The sequence below is a fragment of the Nipponia nippon genome, unplaced genomic scaffold (assembly GCF_047370975.1).
Source record: "Nipponia nippon isolate SJK-2023a ecotype South Korea unplaced genomic scaffold, ASM4737097v1 scaffold_10, whole genome shotgun sequence".
Taxonomy (NCBI): Eukaryota; Metazoa; Chordata; class Aves; order Pelecaniformes; family Threskiornithidae; genus Nipponia; species Nipponia nippon.
The window spans coordinates 21091773-21108152 of NW_028262291.1; positions in this window are offsets into that span (position 1 = coordinate 21091773).

Below are 16380 nucleotides of genomic sequence, written 5' to 3' on the forward strand. Positions count from 1 at the left end.
GAGGGAGGTGATTGTCCCGCTCTACTCTGCACTGGTGCAGCCTCATGTTGAGTACTGTGTGCAGTTCTGGACCCCACAGTACAAAAAAGATACAAAGCTATTAGGGGAGTGTCCAGAGGAGAGCCATGAGGATGGTGAAGGTTTTAGAGGGGAAGCTGTATGAGGAGCGGCTGAAGTCACTTGGTCTGTTCAGCCTGGAGGAGACCGAGGGGAGACCTCATCACAGTCTACAGCTTCCTCACGAGGGGAAGAGGAGGGGCAGGCGCTGATCTCTTCTCCCTGATGACCAGTGATAGGACCCGAGGGAACGGCAGGAAGATATGCCAGGGGAGGTTTAGGTTGGATATTAGGAAAAGGTTCTTCACCCAGAGGGTGGTGGAGCACTGGAACAGGCTCCCCCGGGAGGCAGTGATGGTGCCAAGCCTGACAATATTCCAGAAGCATTTGGACAGTGCCCTCAGACACATGGTGTGAATTTTGGGGTTGTCCTATGCAGGGACAGGAGTTGGACTCAATGATCCTTGTGGGTCCCTTCCAACTCAGGACATTCTATGATTCTCTCTTTAGAGCAGAAGAAACAGACTCAGACCAGAGTTTTATCCCAAGTCCCTTAATAGATTTAGTCAGTGCCGCCCTAGAGACACCCTAGAAAAGCTCTGAGAAGAGCCAGCTCTTTGTAGTGCACACAAAATACAATATGGCCTGTAATGCTTCATAGAAGCTAAAACGCAAAGGAGAGCAACTCAGATAACTAGTGTCTCCTCAGGGAAGGTAGCCAGGTAGCCCCTCAAGGGATTTAGAAAAGGAAACACCTGTCAGCACTCAAGCAGCCATCATCCAACCCCAACCATCTTATCTCACCTGCTTTGCAGATCTTCTTCATCTGCAACACTATCAAGAGGATGAGGCAAATCAGTGCCCAAGAAACCCTTGTTTCTGCCTCTCTCTAGGTTTGGCATTTTAGTGCTAGCAAGAATATTAGAAATTTTTGTTTCTTTCTGTCATCACAGGGTGATTTCATATGCTCTCACCAGCACACTTCGGTTTCTGAACTATGTGCAGAAACTGGTCTTTAGCAACCCCTCTACATTTTGCCCTTTCAATTGAAAACATTGAATGAAATATCGACAGTGTTCTGCATCTGTGTCCAGCAATGGCGAAAAGTAAAAAGCTATGAAAGTAACCCAGACCTATACAAAATCACCTGCTCCTGCTTTTTGGGTTGCACTGTGATTTTTGCAACTGCTCTGCAGCATCATTTTCCGCATAGAGTTTTATTTGCAACAGTGTTAACAATTGGCCCAGGGCTAGACATTATCTTCAGAGCATTAACTCATGTTTTGGTTCACATGCAGTCCCAAAAAAGGGGAAAAATAATCTGCTTATTTGTAATCCTAGATAAAAAATGTTGAGATTCAAAATGGCTAAACTTCATAGCAGATCCTCTACAAGAACCAGCTGTACTTGACTAGTGCTACCTAGTGAACAACCTCCTGTTCATATCATGCTGTGAGGTATAATATGGGATTGTAGCATGACCTGCATCTGGCTGATCAGAAGCTGGTGGTTTTGTGACAGGCCACAAATAATCCTGTCCCTACATATCTGTAGAGATATTGGAATTTAATTAATGTACTCAGCAAAATTTTATTCACTTACTCAGTTAGCAAACCCGATTACAGTCATAGGATTTGTTGGTTGTGCTAGGTAAAGGCTTAAAGCAAAGTTTCAGTCCTGAATCTCTGGAAGTCTGGAGAGAATATAACATAAATTTGGAAAATGATTGTGCCTCTGAGACCATCTCCTACACTACGTAAAAAGAAAGGCTGTGTTTACTCCTGCTGGCAGCAGAAAGGCAAGCTGCAAAGATAATATAGGTAAAAGAACAAAGCCCTGGAGGCTACTAGCATAGCTGCTATACTTGTTATATGAAGTTGTCTGGGAGGAGGGAGTTAGAACAAATGTCTCTGACATCTTCAAGTATGTGCCATTTGGTGTTACTGGTATCATGTCCTCTTCTCAGCTTGTGCCTAAATGCCTGTATAATGCAGAACCCAGACACCATTTTTCTATCCTTTCCGTTGGAAATGCTCAGGACTTGGCTGACAGTTGTCCCAGAGAAGCAGTGTAACAAGCACATCTCTCCCTGTCTGCCATGTGCATCAGGAGGGAAACCAAACCAGTCTGTCTGTGCGGGATGTGACTGACACCTGAAAGCTCACAGCCACTAACACAAGTTGTCTTGGTATACAAAAGTAGCGGTGTTTCTGTGGCCTGCTTTCTGTGGCCTGCTTGAGCTGAGGGAAACAACAGCAGCAAGCTGGCAGTAGCTTGCTAAGTATTTGCCATCCAGTTGGTTCTTCCTGAGGTGGCAGGGACCTTCTCAGGCCTCGCTCAGATGATGGGCAGGGAAGAAAACAGGGCAACTGGAGGATCTGAGCTCCCACATGTAGGGTGAAGGTGGAAGATAGCGTGCCTCTCCTCTTGTTCCTAACCCATGAGGGTCCTGTGTTGATGGCACTCCTTTTTTAGGGAGGTGAGGCAATTTATGAAGCCTATTCTGAGAAATTTCTCTGGGCACATGTGAGGTGACAGCTTCTGCCTTGCCTTGAGGAATGAGATGCCTCGGTCACAGAGAGGTTGACATGTGATGCCAGAGTGCTTATATGCTGCTCATGAAGCAAGCGAGGTTTAACTGCTTTTGGAGCTGCTTTGTTGTGTTTAGTTTTTTAGTTAAGTTTCCCTACAACAAAAGACACCAGGGGAGGACATACTGTCCTCTGCCTGCAACTCATTTCTAGATGCCAGGATGCCCCACGGAGCTGAGACACCCAGAAGACAGGCGCTTCCAGTGAGACAGGAGAAAAGCATCTTCCCAGGGATCTGAAGTGTTAGTGTTCAGAAACTGGTCCTGACCTCCCCGCAAGCTGTTTGTGTATATGCTGTGGAGAAGACTTTCCTTGCTCCCTTCCAGCTTTATAATCCCATGGGCCTGTTAATAAAAAGAAGCCACAGCACAGGACAGGCATCTGTTGTGGTGAGACGCTGCAAAAAACTTCCCCAAAAGACAATATTTATCCCAGGTAATAAAGTGGTAGTTGTAATTAAGGAGATGTGATGTCCTTCTTTTGCAGGGTTGTCAGTTTTGCTGTGGTGAGACTGATCATGCTGGGCTGGATACAAATGTGAGCTGGCAGTCCAGCAAGAGGACTGAGGCAGGAAGACATGATGGCTGCAGATTTGGAGCACCTTTGGGGCATGTATTTATGTGTGAAAGGCATGAAAGAAAATGGTTATTGACTAAAAAGACCAGCTAGAAGCTCTGAGTGAGGCCTCCATCTTTCTGTTATCCATCTTCATTATGGTAATGCCTGCAGGATTCAACCCTGGGAGTGGGGCCACCGGTCCCTTCTGGAGCAGTTTAGAGAGGTCTCTCCTCAGCAATACATCTTTGGCCAATGGCTACCCTATGAAAGCTAGGACAAGCCTGGCTTTCATCCTTTGCTTGTGCCAGGGCTCCTTTAGGATAAAGACAGTTGCTGCATTTTGCTCTTCCCCTAATGACATGTCTCTGTATGGGGGAACAAGGGAGGAATCTGCCAGTCCACATCCACGTGGCTGGGTGAAGGGAGGTACAAGACCTTTCTTGTGGGCCACTGAACAGGAAGGAAAAACTCAGGGAAAATCTCTTCCAGCTGCTTTTGCTCATTCACTGCTTCTGAGCAAGACATTTTTCTCTTTAGGAAACAGAGGAGGTTGGGCATATTCTCCTCAGAGCCCAATCCCACACCAAGCACAAGGAAAGTGGCTATTTCCCAACACCGTCTCCCTCTTCACAGCTGAATTCAAGGGCAGATCTACTGATTTTCTTCAGCACTGAGGATGTGGCAGGCTGCCTTGGAGAGCAGGCTGGTCTCTGCATGCCCAGTAAGACACATGGCCTCAGGCTGGCTGACCCTGCTCCAAGCCCCACAGAGCTGCTGCCATCCCTGCCTTTCAGACTTTGGACTGAGCGGCTCCAATCAGCAGATTGTGAATGACTCAAATGCTCTTCATCAGCAGATATTGAATCTTCCCCTTTCACTTTCCAGGAAGGGGGAAGAGAGTGATTTATTCACTTTGCTGGGGTGTCAGAGGACAGAAACAAACTGTAAAAAGGAACAGCATATTCTCTGACATTATTCAAATCCTGAGGCTTAATGCATGCAATGTGCCCTTCCATGATTTCAGCCCTCTCATGAGTGATGTTTTAATTTGCATTTAATTACAAATAAAGTGTGCACCATTTAACTTTCTAAGGAACTCTGACAAGCTGACATGTGAGATGCTCCTTGTAGCTTAATGATAAACTGGTTGCAGAAAGCTACTGCAACTGTATGTGTGCATGTAGTTGTATCATTGCTTCTCAGAGAGGTCAGACTGCTCATCTTTGTCATATGTTCCATGCTGCAAACTGCTTGGGGAGATTTTTGTTTTGCTGAAGCAGTGATAGAAGGGGAGAGGGGAGAGTGAGAAGTCAATTTTTTGAAAGGAACATCATGCAAATCCCTTGCACTGTGGTGCTGAAGTCCTGAGTGAAGGATTAGTTTTATTACTAATATTCCCTTTTATTACAATGATGATTAGAGGTATCAACACTTTTCCTGAGCATGGTGTAAACATAATAAATTGCTTCTCCCCGCCCCTCAGATTACCAATAATCTAACAACAGTCTGATGTCAGCAAATCTGAAACCATCAAGTGGCTGGGAATTTATCACCCTAGACAGAAAGACGCAGATCACTGATCACCTCCCCCTCACATGCTCAAGTCTTTAACTCAGTCCCCTATGCAGTGACTTCTTTTTCCTTTAAAAAACAGAGCAAACCAAAGGTCTATGCCATGACTCAGGATCCTGTGGGACCTGGGACTGCTGGGACTCTTGGTAGAGAGCATAGTCGGGTCTCTGGAAGACTTGCAGCAAATGGCATCTTGCAGCCAGGCAGCCTTCCTCCCTGGGTGGGTTCATCTCTCTGTCCAGAGCTGTGTGTCCTGCCAGCCCAGCCTTTTTAAAGCCTTTACTAAACAAATTCTAAAGGCATGCTGCCAGGACACCACATTCACCACTGTTAAGATTTTTTTTTTTTAATTACTTCACTTCTATTGTTTTAAGGGTATTTTCTATTTCTGCTATTATTTTGGTTGAGAAGTGGTGACACCCATTGAAGGATGCATCTGTAAACATGCATAATTTACTCCTGGCTAAGGCCAAGACAATACCCTTTCCTTACCTCAGACAGCAGTTGAATTAATGGTGATGTCAGTCAACGGACTCTCAACTTTTTTGATTCTTCCCCAGCTCAGTCACCAGTCTCCAAGGAGGACATGGGGTTCAAATTGGTCATGTGGCCAACAGCTTTTCCAGATTTTTAGTGTGTCATGCTGATATGATTCATTTCTGCAAGCAGCCAATTTCCCAGTCCTCCAATAAAACCCCCCACAAGCCTCAGTTCTTTCCCTGCCTTAGATCATCCAAATTTTAGCCTCTGAGGAGCTGGTAGCCCCAAATTCTGGGGCATATGCTAATTAAACAGCTGCATTTCAGCCACTCGGGGCTCATAACAAAAGGCAACAGCTGTGTGAGAATTTTTCCCATCTCAGTGCTGAAGTCGGTGAGCTGAGCAAAACTTTGTGCATTCCCCATTCCCTCCCTTGTGCAGGTGGCTTGCACAGTGTGGGACCCATCATGTGGGTCTTGGTTTTTGACCATACTGGAGTACAAGAAGCAAGGGGGACTGAAGCTGCCTTTCTGACAAGCCAGAAAAGGTGCATCATCCTCAAATGACTCTGTCCCCCTCCTGAGAGGTCATCTCCCCACCAAAAAAAAAAAAAGCCAAATCTGATGGTGCACTTCCAGAGCCTTCTGGAGATCTTTTGCTGTCCCCCTTTAACAAAGGGGATGTGCTCCTTTGGGTAATGGGGAAGGCTTTAATGGGTTGATAAAAGGAGGCCTGAAATCTCTTTTTGAAAAGAGAAATGAAGTATTTTTTCCTCACCTTGTTCTTTTCGTTACAGATAAAGCCAGGTACCACCTGGCTTTTCCTCTGAAATGGTACAGAAATGAGTGAACTAATACCATTATAACATCACAGATGCCAAGAGCATTCATTTGAAGGGGACTGATGAGCAAAAGGGACCCACTTAAAACTATGTTTGCTTTTGTCAACACTTAATCAATTCAGATTTTCAACAAAGAGCTGGTAGAAAAGACTGAAAAGAGTTCACAGGCCCTCCAGGACCATGGAGAATCTTCCACCATACTTGTTGCGCCTGCGGCTCCATGTGCCTTGGTTACTTTGTCATTTTGTTTGGGTGCTGCAACTGGAGCACCCAACCTTGCATGGGGTGACACTGCAAAGTAGTGGTGGAGTCAGGACCAGAGTCCAGAACCCAGCAACCCTGGCAAGAAGAGGCAGGGATACTGTTTCCTCCTCTTGCTAAAGGAGTTTCCCCCACCCATCCCATCCTCCCTAGTCTCTGATCAGGGACTAAAGTTCAAATCTCACAGAGATTACCAACAGGGGATCATTTTCAGTGAGAGCACAGGCAACTTTACCTCTGAGGAGCTGAGGTTTCCTGACCATGCAATGCTTTGCCAAGTGATTCCTTTCCCTGAGCTCTTATTTTGTTTTTAATTTAAGGCAGCAGAGAAGCTGAGGCAGATCTGGAGCCTGGAAGGGAACCACAGGGAAAAGCATCTGTTTGCTGCCATGCAAATAGTGCAGCATCAATCCTGACCAGTTATGGGGCTGACCCCAGGCTTGTGCAGAATGCTACCAATCATGTCTGCTGGTCTTCTTCTGTCAACCTGTCAATATAAAGAGCAGAAAGGAAATCTAAACAGTCCTAACTACTTTTTCCTAGGCCATAGTTCTATACACATAGCTTTTCTATGCTAGCAGGTAATCACTACTTATGTGGAAACAATTAAGTGTAGCTGGCCCTTATCTCGTAACATTTTTCCCCAAGGTAAGTGGTGTGGCAAAGTACTGGGAATATCAAGCAAAGCCTGCTGCAGCACTTCAGCTCAATTACATTGCCGCAATCTCAATTTGCAGCTGCCTGCTGCTGAGGATCGACCAGTATGTGGCAAAGAATACGGGTCTAATTCTCCATTCCTTTTTACGTTGTGAACTGGTGCTTTAAGCTTTGTGCAACACAACATCCTGCAGCTGCAGACTTCGTGGCCCTTTGCATGTAAGCAGCAGCCTGCATTGCAAGGTCACAAAGCACTGGGGCTCCCCATGGAGCCAAGGACCAGTGTTCTCTTCCCAGCCCTGGGAGCATCCCCCTATGTGGAGCTTTTGCTTCCATCTGGAGCAGCTTGCTCCTCCCTGAAAAACACTTGCCCACTCTATGTCAAGCCATGCCCCTCAGTCTGCAGAGCCCTTTCTGCTCTGATTAACCCAAGACTACCATGTGTATCCCATGCTCAGCTTGTGGTGCCTTCTGATGATGTTCAGGTAGAAAGGCCTTGGCTTTTCCAAGTGCTCCGGACTCTGTTCAGGATGGTAAATAAAGTGTTCAGATTTCCAAAACTCTTCAGCTGAGATGTCAAACAAGCAGGTCTTCTCCACCTCCATTGGTGGCACATCCTGGTGCAGGGCGTAGCAGGGATGGACAAGCGGGTGCACAGTCTCCCTCTGTATCATTCACTTCATCATTAGTGCAGGTAATTGGGTCACAGCAGGTGAGGAGGAACAAAGCTAGGGACTTTCCTCTCAGACCAGAATAAGAAGGGTTTTAAGCTTTTTATACTGAAAAGGTGACAGGAGGGGTTAGCAGAAATCTGCCAAACTGGAACAGCCTAGTGCTACCATTTCAAAAAGGGGCAGACAAATTTCTCCCATTTTCAGCATCCAGCACTGCCTCCAGCTTGGTGGTTCCCAGTCAGCCTGGCCTGTTTCTCAGAGATTGCATGACCTGGTGAGATGAAAGGGAGCTTTACCCTGCTGGGGCAGCAGCAGCTCTGGTGTCAGCCAGGGAGAAAGCATGGCCAAGGAATGAGGCGATCTTCGTGCTGCATGGGGGGCTGTACACCTGAGCATGGAGCAGCTCTTTTTTGCTACTCAGGAAAATGGGACACAGGAAAGCAGAGTTCTTGTAAAGTCCTGAAACACTGATATGTTCCCATAGTCCATAGATGGAATAAAAGGAAACTGAGGAGAAACCCTGGCAGACAAATGACAAAAAGCTACAGCAAGTCTGAAACACCCTAGAAGAAGCAGAAAAGACCTGAAGGAAATTCTGCCACTGGTTCCCTGGGTATCTGCAAGCAACACGAGACAGAAACAGGGGAGAGGCTTCATTCCTGAGAAGAAAATCTGAGCCACTCTGTGAACCTAGCACTTTGTGTAGCTCAGGCAGAAAAGACAAGCTCCAGGACTGCATTACACAACAGCAATCAGTGCTGCTGTGGCAAAACAAAGCAGGGTGTTTCACCTGAGGGTGAGGATGTCCATGCAGCTGATCACTAGCCCCCAGAAAAGCACTGGGAGAGCATAAACGGAGGCCCGGGGACAGTATGGAGAAGAGTCACAGCAACTCATCGATTGCTCATCAAAAACATCAATTACTTGTAACTGAAATAATGCAGTGAGGAGAGAAGTGAATGCAGCAAAGTGGACAGGCAGGTAAGGAAGAGCCTGAGGCTATCACCAGCTGGCCTTCCTCATGGTCTGCCAAGTCTCCTTGGAGGGGAGGGTTAAACAGTGGAGCTGTAAAACTGGAGATCGCTCCCAGGCGGAGACATCTGAGGCTGCCAGTCTCAGCGAGGCCCTGGTGAAGCTAAAGGAGTCAGCTGAAACACTCCCCAAGCTGGGCTGTTCCAGCAGCCTACTTGTGTGCAGCAGATACCTCTGGCAAGATTAGAGGCTCTGAGGCCAGTCTAAAACATGCAGGGACCTTCTGGTGATAAAACAGCACCTGTGGATGCAGTTATCAGCTGAACTCAAAACAAAAAGCAGTTTGCTGCTTCTGGTAAACACTGTCCCTATAGGAGAAATACAATTTCATCCTCTTGCCTGGCTGAACAATCTAACTAAAGCAATCCAGCTTTCGTGAAGTGTCCCTAACCAATACAGAACTAGCGTGGGCCCCTAGTGCCCAGTCCTTCTCCTATAGAGTATCTCATTTCTGACTGATGGACCACATCCTGCTGTAGATTCAGCTTTGGGGCTCTCCTCCTTCTCAGAGGCCTGTTGCCCTCATAAACCACCCTGGCTTTGCCATTGTATCCTGTGCTTTATGGTGAAAGTCTGACACTCACTGGTTGTTTTACAGCCTTCTGTCCACTCCAGTAACACAGCCTTGCTGCAAGCTAGCAGTACCCTCCTCCAGCCAAGCTAAGAGAGGACACAGAAACTAGTCCTCTAGCACCAGCTTGTAATACCCCCATTACAGCCAGTTTTAAGTCCCAAGTGTACACAGGGCTGTAGCACCCTCATGGACAGTGCACAGTCACACAGCATCTGAGCTGGGTGAGGGGCGCAGGGATGGTAATGGCAATGGGTCCCATCAACGGTCTTGTGACAGTCAAGTAGAAATAAGGATGCAAGTCAGGTCTGAGGTCAAGCCAGGAAATCCAAACACCCCAGGAAGAGGTGTGGGACCAAGTATGCCTACAACATATATCAGGCCAGGACCAGAAGGGCCAGGGATGAACTTAAATGGGGCTCCTGGGCCCATGGGCAGAGATTGTGGCTTGGGGTCCCAGGTGAGGGTGGTTGGGTTAATTAAGGCCTATGGATGTCCTCAGGGCCCTGACACAGAGCTGCAAATGAGCAGTTGTAAAAGTTGTGAATGACTCCTGGGTACAGTGAGAGCCTCCAAGTCACCTTGCTTCCTCTCCTGTGTCTGGCAGTGGGCAATTGCAGGCATCTGAAGAAGAGCCTAAGAACAGAGCAAGCCCAGAGTCAAACTTCTGATGGTTTTCGCAGCCTCCACCAATGTATGGTTTAGGTACTGCCTGAGCCAAGTATGGCTTCTGTGTCCTGGTGGATTTGTCTTCCCTGAACTTGTCTGGTCTTTCCTGTCCAGCATTCACCACATCCTGCTGTGGGCAGTTTTGCGGCATCACTACACATCACGTGAAAAGCCTCCTCCTCCTGAACGTTTTGAATCTGCCACCTCTTGCCCTCATTTGAGCCCTCTGAGCTTTTGTATCAGAGGAGGCAGAGGTTAGTTACCTCCACTAATTTCTTCCATTCCATCTGAACCACTGATTTCACGTTAATGGGCACAGAATGGCTGAAGGCTGCAAACTCTGTGTGCTCTAACATGTCAGCAAAAATGCAGTGGATTGGTAGCAAACTCTGTGTCCTCTTTCTTCCTTTGAATGAGCTGATTTTGGTAACTTGATGGCATAGAGGGAAAGAGATGCAAGTACCCAGGCAGATGCTTCTCTCTAGTCTCACAACTGCTAGATTCTTTCAGACAAAAGAAAGCTACCAGTGCTATGAAACCATGGCCTCTCTTGCCTTATCCTGGCCTGGCTGGTTGCCAGGCCAGCTAGGCAGATCAAATCCCATTGCATCTCATTGCTTGCTGTGACCTGATGCTGAAAAATGCACAGAAAAATCTGTCCATGTTCTTACCTGCCACCCATCTCCTGAGCCAGTCTGTAGAAATTCAGTTTGAGACAGGGAGTGACATTCAGCTGTGCTCTTCTCTCCTCCACAAAGATGAGTATTTCTTTATATGTTTGTGGGTTTTTTTTAAGTCAGGGCCTCTGGAAAACAATCCTTCCTCTCCCTAAAATACTGGGAGATACAAACACTGAGACCTTGGCCTCTGTGTTAAATGTCGCTGGAATAAGCTGCACTTCTCTGCTTGTTTTTTCTTTCAATTTTACCCTTCAACTCTGAACATGTCCCTGGAAATGATTCCTTCAGACAGCTAGTCCCCAGCAGCTTAGAGGATACTACTGCCTGCACAAGAGCAGCTGGACATCTTCTGCATGCCTGCAAGGCTAAAACCCACTGATTATTTCACAGGAGAAGACGGGAGGGGAGAGACCCAGACAGCCAGAGCAGAACCACTAAACCCCTGCACCGCTGGATCTCCCACTCCACTGTTGTGCCAGTGATCTGGAAGAGCGTGTGTAGGTTGGGACACACCCAGGTGCTGCCTGGATGCCCTCACTCTTGGAAGAATGGTTGGTAGGAGGAAAAGAAGTGAAGGTGGTACCAAGCAGCAAGGAAAAAAATGCATCATCAAAAGCATGCAGCATTTGCAAGTATTGAGGAGAGACAGCAGAGAGGAGCTGGGAGATGCTGATGCACTTCCTGCCAAGGGGAAGCAATGCCAGGGCTGGGTATCCTTTCTGAAACAGCCATGTTGTAGTCACACTGTTTTTTTTCTCACCTGGAGTCATCCTCTGCTCTCAGAGGCAGCAACATCATTGTTCCTAGAGGGTCAGACTGGTACTGAGTGCAAACCAAAGAAGCCATCCTTTGAAGATGGCCTCTGAATGCCCTACGGATGGTGAGGACCACCAGCAGCCTGTGGTGGGTGAGGAGAAGTTGTCTTCACTGGCAACGTCCCTCCTCACACCTCCCGAGTCAATGGGCCATTTGATGGGGATCAGGGGGGCAGAGGTCCTCCCACTGTAAAAGAAGATCAGGTTTGCGACCACCTGAGGAACCTGAGTATTCATAAGTCTATGTGTCCTGATGAGATGCATCCCAGAGTCCTGAGGGAATTGGCTGATTTAGTTGCTAAGCCAGTCTCCATGACATTTGAAAAGTCATGGCGGTCAGGTGACTGGAAAAAGGGCAATATTGCAGCCATTTTTAAAAAGGGTAAAAAGGAGGACCCTGGGAACTACCAACCTCTCAGCCTCAACTCTGTGCCTGGGAAGATCATGGAACAGATCCTCCTAGAAGCTATGCTAAGGCACATGGAGGACAGGGAGGTGATTCGAAACAGCCAGCATGGCTTCACCAAGGGCAAGTCCTGCCTGACCAACCTAGTGGCTTTCTCTGATGCAGTAACTACATCAGTGGACAAGGGAAGAGCTACGGATGTCATCTATTTGGACTTCTGTAAGGCCTTTGACACAGTCCTCCACAATATCCTTCTCTCTAAATTGGAAGGATATGGATTTGATGGGTGGAATGCTCAGTGGATAAGGAATTGGCTGCATGGTCGCATCCAGAGGATAGTGGTCAATGTCTCGGTGTCCAGATGGAGAACAGTGACGAGTGGTGTCCCTCAGGGATCTGTACTGGGGCCAGTGCTGTTCAATATCTTCATCAATGACATAGGGGGATCGAGTGCATGCTCAGCAAGTTTGCAGATGACACCAAGCTGACTGGTACAGTTGACACACCTGAGGGATGGGATGCCATCCAGAGGGACCTGGACAAGCTGGAGAAATGGGCCTGTGTGAACCTCATGAGGTTCAACAAGGCCAAGTGCAAGGTCCTGCACAGGTAATGGTTTTAAACTCAAAGAGTGTAGTTTCAGACTAGATATAAGGAAGAAATTTTTTACAATGAGGGTAGTGAAACACTGGAACGGGTTGCCCAGAGAGGTGGTAGATGCCCCATCCTTGGAAACATTGAAGGACAGGCTGGATGGGGCTCTGAGCACCCTGATCTAGTTGTAGATGTCCCTGCCAATTGCAGGGGGGATGGACTAGATGACCTTTAAAGGTCCCTTTATGCCAAAGCATTCTATGATTCTACAAAGTGGGCAGGTGGGGGCACGGTTCCTTAGAAGAAAGCCCCTCTGTTCTCTCCCCCAAAGCCCCCTCCAGTAACTGGAACCTTCAGTCCTTTCCAGAGCTCTGTCTGATCCCAAGGCCTCTGCCAGGCCCTCTGCCTTGCTTCGGGGAGCAGGAAAATCCCTGGGGACTCAGGAGAATTTGCTCTTGTGCCATTGCAGACCTTTTCCTATTTTACTCCTCTGGCTTGGCTGTCTGCTGGGCTTTGTGCCATCCTCAGCCCCAGTTGCTAGGCATAGCTCCTCGTTGGACCCCATCCCTTCCTTCCCCACACCCCCACCCCTTGTAGCACTACCCTCCAGCTGTGCATTTGCAAGAGTGCGAGTGCAGGCTCTCAACGGTCCGTGATGTTTTGCAAGGAGGCTCAGGGATCACTTGCAGTGCCCTCTCCTTCCACATCACTCTAGTTCTTGTTCTCAAATACTCCCGTTTGCTTCTGTTCACTGACACGTGAGTGGAGCCAGTGTGTTGTGAGGCCAGTGAGCTCTTCAGTGTACCCCAAGTAAGGAAAAGCAGCCATACATCATGTTTGCAAATGAGGGCTTTCCACCCCTCTGTGCTTCTCTCCCTCCCCAGTGGCAGCCTCCACTGCTCCTCCCATGCACAGAGTGATGGCTGCTCTGCTGGGCACAGCCGTGTCCCTGCAGGACAGGAGAGGACACACTGCAGATACCTCAGCAGCATGTCCTTCTCCTCCTCTGCCTGTAACGCTGGGGAGCTGCATCAGCGTGACGGAGCTTTGAGCTGAGCTGTCACAAGGCGAGCGGGAAGTGGCAGCACAAATGCACTCGCAGCCCATACATGTCTGTCCGCCATCCTGCCGCCTCGCTCCCTTCACACCCAGGCTGTGGCTTCTTCCTGCAGTGATCCCTCTACCATCAGTGGCAGGAGCAAGGTGGAGAGAGAGGGATGCAGAGGGGACATATTGCTCCGCAGCATGTGACCAAGCAGCAAGCAGGTAGTGACCCAACACACTGGGAGACTCACAGAGCCACAGCTGCTCCATGCTTCATGGGCCATGAGCATGTTTTATGTGATTGCTCTGGGATGAAGCCAGTCTGGTACTGGGGTGTGCATCAGGAGAAATGCATCCTTGGGGTAACACCCCACAAGAGCTGTTACCACCCCGCCTGTTACCTCCTTGAAGGGAAGTTTCAGCATGTCTTGCTCACATCTCTCTGCTGTACACTTTATCCGGAGTCCACTGCACTTGGTGGGAACAGTTCAATCAGCTTTGGATTGGACTTATGTCAGCAGGGATCAGCAAAGCCTCCCAGATGAGGTGGGAAATGCCAGCAAACCAGTGGCGCCCTCTCCTGCCTTACCCTTCCTTTTTTGTTTGCAGCCAAGTGATCCCTGCCTTTACAGGGTTTTGTTGGACAGAAATACCTCCTGTCTCTCCCCGATCCCAGGAAAGCAAAACTTAGCGCATCCTCCTGGAGACCTCTTCTCCCACAGCAGTTTGCAAGCCACCACTCTTATGTAAGGCTTGGCATTTTTCCTGTTCTACCTCTCATTTCCATCTAACAGTCTCTAAAATCTTGTGAACTCATTTATTTCCTCTATCCTGCGCCCCTGGCAGAGATTTCCCTGTTCCTAGTTTGACTGAGGTCTGAGCGGATCTGCGCTCACCTATCCTACCCCAGCACTCCTGATGGTGGCAGCTGGACCCTTTCTATCTGCAGCACACCCTAGGCTTTATTTGCAGCTGCCTGGTACGTTGAGCTGTACAAACCTACACTGGTATGCAGTGGAAAGGGAAAGGTCTGATTCATTCAGCTACAGGGCTTGCAATTCCACCAGTGGGGTCCTGCAGCAATGAATTAGTGTCAGACTGACACAGATGGACGACTGGCCTGCAAACTCAAGTGTAAGAAGTGAATTTGCTGGGTAATTTTTAATCTATACAAACACCAGCTAAGGTTTTATTTCTCATTTCCCAGCAAGTGATTGCATTTAAAGGGGAGAGAAGACATTTTGCCATTGACTGTAGTAGTTAGAAAATGAGAGTATGATGCAGGTTTGGAGGTCCAGATTGTTTTCTAGGGGGCAGGGAGCCAACTTTCCACCTAGATCTCATGTGTGAATACAGACCAGTCTGCAGTGAAAAAAACCTGCATGTTACTCTGCATATGATTCCCCCATGAGGTACCTCTCTGTTTAGGTAGACATTTCCAGGAGTCAGTTGTCCTTCATAACCCCAGAAGCTAATGGTGCAACCCAGGCTGTCCAGAAAGTTGTCTATTATTTGTGGCTATTGCCATTAATGAAAACTTTCAGCTTAAAAGGGAGTGTCATCATCTGTAACATGGTACTAGGTGCAACGGTTCCACTAGCAAATGATGAAGCCTGAGAAAACTCTGCAGGCCTGAGATCATGAGAAATAAAGGAATCTCTGACTTTGTATAGACTGCGCATATTTTCTGCCAGCTGATGCTAAATCTACATTAGTGAACAGCAAAGAGGGACGAGGTTGGCTGGCAAAGGGTCAAGTCAGGACGCCCACGGATCTGCCCATGCCCTTGCTCTGAAGTTTGACAGTGTTGTTGGAGCCCTTCAAGCCCTTCTGTTTTCCTTTGGCAGCCACTGCGATCCAGCCCTGAGGGAGAGACCTTGCTAGCTGAGCTGGAATGTGGGTTTATTGCATTGTCGGTTTATTGCATTGATGATGACTCAGCTGTTTTACAAGGGTGAATTCTGAACTTCATCTACCTGCTAATGCTTTCTTAGATGTCTGGGGAGTCAGAGCATGGGGGCAGACCATCTGTCACCCCAAATCAGAAGAAATACTTGAAAAGTTCACTTGGAAACAGAAATGTTCGTAGGCTAAGGGTCAAATCTTGGACTCTTTTACACTTGAATAACCCCATATGGATTCGCATTGGCAGGAACCAGCAGCCTCCAGGGCATACAGACATGCTGCATTACGCATCTGAAATGCATGGCCATGCATGAAGATTGCCAGCATCAGGAAGAAACAACTGCAAAAAGAAGCACCATGTTTTGATGAAATATGTACTGACTTCCGTTGGATCAGAAACAAAACCCATGAGGAGGAGGGAGGGCTGTCCTCTCAGGTGACCTAGCTTCCTATGGTAAAATGGTCACTTCTCCTGCCAGCTTTCAGCAAGGGTTTAGCTTCCCTCAGCAAGGCGAGGCCACACAACCTAGACCCCAGGGGCACCTGCAGGGACCATCAGAGCCATCAGGACACAAGCTGCAAGGACAGAATAATTCTTTCTGAGAACACAACAAAATTTGTATATCACTGTTGGATTTGGGGCTTTTAGCCCTGCTATGACACTGTGAGTCCAGGAATTGCCAAGGATTGGGGTGGCTACCAACTTTTTCTAATGTAGGTCTTGGATGACCAAGAGAGGGTTAACTACAGATCAATTCACTCTGTTCTGCTCCGCCTGTGACAGTTGTTGGATGCAAAGAAAGCAATAAAAGGCTTAGCTCAGCTGTCACTTGATGGTGAAGAAAGACTGGTGCTCTAAGGCAGTGGCAGTGGGACAACTAGGCTGGAAGGAGGTGTTCTACTAGCCCGGTGAGAGTCTGACTGGAGATTCAAGAGGTGACATTAAGCTTCGGATGCCTCAAAGGGAAGTGAA